This window comes from Marmota flaviventris, chromosome 5 (assembly GCF_047511675.1).
Source record: "Marmota flaviventris isolate mMarFla1 chromosome 5, mMarFla1.hap1, whole genome shotgun sequence".
Lineage (NCBI taxonomy): Eukaryota > Metazoa > Chordata > Mammalia > Rodentia > Sciuridae > Marmota > Marmota flaviventris.
Window position 1 is genome coordinate 40351479 of NC_092502.1, and position 6000 is coordinate 40357478.

The window sequence follows — 6000 nt, forward strand, 5'->3', positions numbered from 1 at the left end:
ATATTTGGCACAAAGTCCCAAAGCTGCATTTCTGTTTGGCTCTATTGGCCTGCAGAGCAAACACTGGCAGATTGGAATTCCCACTTGGGCTCTCACCAACTCAAACAAGCTTGGCCAAGGCCTTTGATTGATTTGCTTTGGGCAGAAGTGCTGTGCTCGCCCTGGCCTGGCTATGGGAAGCAGGGCCCTCTTCTTCAGCTCCCAGCCCTGGAATCCAGCAAGCTGTCCCCAGCTCATCTCCAGACTGCCAGTTGGGGTTTGGAGAGGTGCAAAGGTCTGGGTTTAAGCTCTTGATGTTGCCCAGGCCTTTTCTCAGCTCTTGAGGGAATGATCTGGAATCAAAGACTGGAGGTGTTTGGAGAGTGGGCAGGTTGTGTGTGTGTGTGGCTTTTTTTTTTTTTTTTAGCTGCTTGTTGATCCCATCAGCAGAGAACAGTCTCTATAGTGTGGCAATCCAGGGAGTGACTGAGAATATAAATTCTCCTGTTTATTCCAACAGTCCCTAGAAATCTGTTAAAGAGACACTGGAAACTTCACACCTTGATGTTGTCTTCAAATGTGGGTGAGACAGGATGCCTGCTATGCCAAACTGGCCTTCAACAAGTCAGGTCTTGCTCTCAATGGGGTCTCCACCTGTTTTAGGCTCTGTCCTGGCCCCAAATGGGCTTGCTCTCTTATTCTTTCTTTTTCTTTCTCCCTCCCTCCCTCTCTTCTTTCTATCCTTTTTTCTTTTGTACTGGGGATTAAACCCAGGGGTGCTTAACCACTGTGCCACATCACTAGTCCTTTTTGTTTGTTTGTTTAGAGGCAGGATCTCACTAAATTGTTTAGGGCCTTCCCAAGTTGCTGGGGCTGGCTTTAAACTTGTGATCCTCCTGCCTTGGCCTCCCAAGTTGCTGGGATTACAGGTGTGCCCCACTGCGCAGGGCTCCTTCAGGGTTTTGAAAGAGATGATTTTGAATTCCTAATCAGGATTCTCAAAGAGGAGAGGTTGTGGTGGCTGATTTTAGTCACAAGGTCAGAAAACAGGCCAGGGTGAGGTGATAAATATGATGAAGCAGGATTTATCAATACATGAATGTCACCCACTTGAATCAAAGTGTGAAATATGATATGTCAAGAACTATGTAATGTTTTGAACAACCAACAATAAAAAAATTTAAAATAAATAAAAAAGCAAAACAAACAAACAAACCAAAAAAAAAAAAAAAAAAAAAACACATGAATGTCATTACTCTTTCCTGCAGAGAATTTTCTCTCTGCCTGCTCGGGCTTGGGCCACCCTTCTGCAAACTCTGTCTCACAAGACTGGGGTGGAAGGAAAATGGGTTGTTCTTGCTTCCTTGGCTAGCTCCTGGGTTCTACTCCATGGTGGAGAATCAGGATAGCCAGCCCAGTAGAAAGGAATCTGATGGACCACCAGGCCTGATGAATGTGCCCGTTGAGAAGCTGGGATAGTGGAGGGGAAAAGGAGGCAAAAGCTGAGGGCTCAGAGTCTGGGAACTTTGACACAACTGGCATGAGAGACCCAGAGGAGAAAGAGGGTCCTTCAGTGTCCTTTTAGGCTAAGAATCGGACCCCTGTTGATATTCTCTGCGAGAGGCAAGTAATGATCGGAATTAAAAATCACTTTTAGTTGTCATGCATTTAAAAAAATGGAATCCCACGAATAACAGAGTAGATCATGTGGAGTCTGGATCATATTCGGTTCATATACAAAATCTCCCTGAGGGCTGGAGCAAGAGCTCAGTGGTAGAGCACTTGTTGAGCATGCGTGAGGCCCTGGGTTTCATCCCCAGCTCTAGGGTCGGGGGTTGGGTGGGGGGGAGCCCTTTTATAACAGAGCTCTCTGAGGCTAACACCGGGAAATGTGAAGAGGGTTTTACAGGAGCTGGGGATGTGGCTCAAGCGGTAGCGCGCTCGCCTGGCATGCGTGCGGCCCGGGTTCGATCCTCAGCACCACATACAAACACAGATGTTGTGTCCGCCGAAAACTAAAGGAAATAAATATTAAAAAAAAAAAGAGGGTTTTACAAACCATGCACTGAGCCCCTGTACCAGTGTCCTCTAAAGTGAAGTATCTAGAAGAGAGTGGAACTGGCTTCTTGCAAAGTGAAATTGAAGTCTCAAAAGGAGAGTGTGGAAGAGGCCAGAGGGGGACGAGAGAGCTAAAAGTGCTAAAACTCTGAGAAATTTGGGATTGACTGCAGCCTGGATAGACTTCTGACAGGATGGTGGGGTTCTCACAGCAGAGGTGCCCGCCAGGCTGTCATCCTGAGAAGGCCACTGCTCCTGGATCCCTCCCTCCCCAGGGAAACTTCGATGCCTGGGATTGGGGCAAAAGATAAAAGATCTCTCAAAACTTGATGCTGGGCTAGAGAAGGCAGAACCCAAACAGAGGTCAGGCTAGCACTACAAAGGTACAGCCTCTTATTTTTTTTAATTTTTTTTGGTGTAGTGCTAGGGATTAAACTCGGGGCTTGCATATGCTAGGTAGGTGTTCTACAGCCCATCTACACCCCCAACCCCTTTTTAAATTTTTATTTTGAGAAAGGGTCTCACTAAGTTGCCCAGGTTGGCTTTGAACTTTCGGTCCTCCTGCTTCAGCCTCCAAGTAGTTGGGATTACAGGTGTGCACCACCATGCCTGGTTCTGTTCTCTGCATTGACTATGGAAATACTACCTTTTGATTTGCCAGCATTTCTGTTTATCAGATAAATTCACACATGGGATTTCAATCGCATAACAACACTTAGGTATTTATTACCCTTATTCTCAGTAAAGAGGTGGCAAAAGAGGTGATGTAATGTACCCAAGGCTGCACAACTAAGGGGTAAGAACCAGGATTCCCAACAAAATGCATCTGACTCTAATCACTCTTCTATAAGGCTATGCGACTATCTCCTGAGGAATCCTTATTCCTGTTTTATAGTGGGCAAGCTGGCCCTCAGAGAAACTCACGAGGCCAAGATCAGCATGAAAGGGCAGAGACAGTATTTGAATGCAGGCCACACACGTACCTTTCTGCTCTCCTGGCTCATAGCAACCTTTTTCTTTCTTCTTAAAGCTATTTCTTTCTTTGTTTTTTTTTTTTTAATATTTATTCTTAAGCTTTAGGAGGACACAATATCTTTATTTTAGATTTATGTGGTGCTGAGGATCGAACCCAGTGCCTCGTGTATGCTGGGCGAGCACTCCACCACTGAGCCCCAGCCCCGGCTCCTAAAGCTATTTCTTGAACTTTAAAGAATCAAGGCATGATTCTCTCTGAGCAGAGTCTGTCTGTGGGAGGAGGGAGGCAGCTGCTCAGAGGGCCTTGGTTTGGCCCGCTCCTTGGCACCTTGTTGCTGCCTGGTCAAGGCTCTGAAGTCTGCTGGGCCTGGAAGTCCTGGGAGCCTTAGAGATTGAGAGGATGGCAGGAAGCAATCAGTGTGTGCAGAGAGGGTGGTGACTGCGGCACCTAATCAGGAAATTACAGCCTGGGCAGAGAGAGGGTTTGGCTGAGACTGGCCTTTCTCTGGGCCTCACTGCAGGCCCACATGGAGGGACATGCTGAGCAGGCGTGGGCAGCTCAGCCTCCTGGAGAGCCAGCTCAGCACCCACTGATAAGTCCTTGGCAGGGTGAATGATGGGGCACTTGGAGGGAGTATCTGAGGCTGTTGGCCAGGTAGTTTTTTTTTTTTTTTTTTTTAACCTGACCCTTGAAAGAGCAAGTTGAAAAGAACGCAAAGAATTGTCAGGTGGGGATAGCCAGTTGCAGAGCTGTACATATATGACACCATCTGTATTAAAAAGAAAACAAAAAGGAGAAATAAATAAACTACACACACAAAGTAGCAGTGAGTTTTTTTTTTTCCTCCTTTCAGATGACAAATGCATCTGACTCTAATCATAATAGATAAATCCCAGTGCTGCCCAGGCCTGGAGAATGGGCACGCTTGTCCACATTTGGCAATGCGGATAGGTGTGGCCTTGTCATAAAGCCACATGGGTTAGATTTTACATATGCACTTCAAGGGCTCAGCAGTTCTAATTCTTGAAATTATCCTAAGGAGCCCAAATGAGAAATGCACGGAAGTACCCGGTGTTTACTGTGGCTGGTTATACCAGAAACAAGACAAAAGAAAACAGGAAATTACCTAAATGCTCATTGGTGAGAAAATAGGTTGAATTATTACAAATCCACACATGTGGCCACCAGAAGCAATGGTTTGTTGATAAGAAGAAATAGTATTGATATTTTATTGACTGAAAAAAAAAGGCTTCTAGAGCAACCTATGACATGACATCTCTGATACCGTGAACAAGCATACAGGATGTGCTCGTGCGTGTGTCTATACAGAGGGACGCCCGGAAGGTTAATTATGGAAATATTAATTGTGATTTGAGTGATCTTAACTTTTGACCTCACATTTCACTGAAACTTTTGAATTTTAACAATAAATATGTCTCTTATGATCAGGAAAAACAATGCATCTAAAAAATGTGAAGCAATGCGTGTGTGCATGCACGTGCATGTACCTATGGACCCGTGGCAGGTGGAAGGGCATTCAGGTGGAAGAAACCATTTGCACAATGGAAGGATGTCAGGGCCCTGCAGAGGGTTTAGGGAGTGCTGGGAGGTTGGTGAGGCCGCAGCTTGCAGTGAGGTTGCAGGGAGGGGGAGATTGGAGCAGGACCTTGAGTGCTCAGCTGGGGGGTTTGAATTTTAAGGAATGGGAAGGGCTGTCAGCAGGGTGGTGACCTGGCCAGGTTTGATTCCCCCCTCACATAGCACTTAGTTTTTAATTTTTTTTTTTTGTACTGAGAATTGAACCCAGGGGCACTTAACCACTGGACCACATCCCCAGTCCTTTTTAATTTTTTATTTAGAGACAGGGTCTCACTAAGTTGCTGAGGCTGGCTTGGAACTCACGATCCTTCTGCCTCAGCCTCCCAAGCCACTGGGATTATGGGCATGTGCCACTGCATCTGGGTCTCACGTGGCATTTAAGGCTCTCCTGTGCTCCCATATCTCCCAGGGCTCCCCCTTGTCTGGCTCAGTCTCACCTCTATGCTTTTGCACCCATCCCAATCCTGCTTGTCTGTCAAGTCTTTAGTCCCAGATTGCTCCCATTTGCCTCTCTCATTTCACCTTTCCCACCTTACCTTAAAGCAGACTTTAATTCCTCTATCCGTAGATATTTCTTCTTCCTGCATCAGTTGGAGAAAGCTGTGGACTGAGAGGTCATACCCTAGCAGCTGGATGCCAGTGACCAGCCTGCCTGGGACATGCCAGCTTTCGAGTCCCAATGTAGGGAGGGAGAACATGGGCAGCAAAGATCTCCAGAGCTTATTTGGAGCTTCTGTGTCACAGGCAGGGTGCCAAACACCAGCATACTTTTCCACATTTATCCCTATTTTACAGAGAGGTTATACGGCAGTGAATAAGTGGTGGTGCTGTGAGTTGAACCCAGGCTCCGATTGCCTGCAAAGTTCAAGCTCTTAACACCTGCGATCTCGCTGTCTCTGGCCCTTGCCCACCGGGGATGGCTGGGTGGGGCCAAGGCAGGACCTTCCTGTGCCTTGCTGTCCAGGGCCAAGTGGCAATGCAGCGGCTAGTGGAAGTGCAGGACTCAGGTGACTTGAGGGAGGGGAGGTGATTCCATCTTACCCAAATGGTAGCTCTTGACTCCATGGAAGCTCCTGGGATAATGCAATGTCCCTGCTGAGGCCTTAGGAGTGCCACTGTCCCCAAGGAAATAGAATGAGATACTTCCCTAGGAGGAGTGGCACCATGATACATCTGCAGGGGAGGGAGGCTGGACATGTTGACCAAGAAAGAGCGTCCTCAGAAATTTTCCAGAAGCAGAAGGTCAGGGAGATGAGGGAGAAAATTTTGTACATCTGAATCAACAGCCCCTTGAAAGCCACACGTACTGATCACACCCAGGGTACCTTCAAACCCTGAGGCAAACCCCAAGAAACAGGCGGGGGGAGGAGAGTCCAGTGCCCATTTAA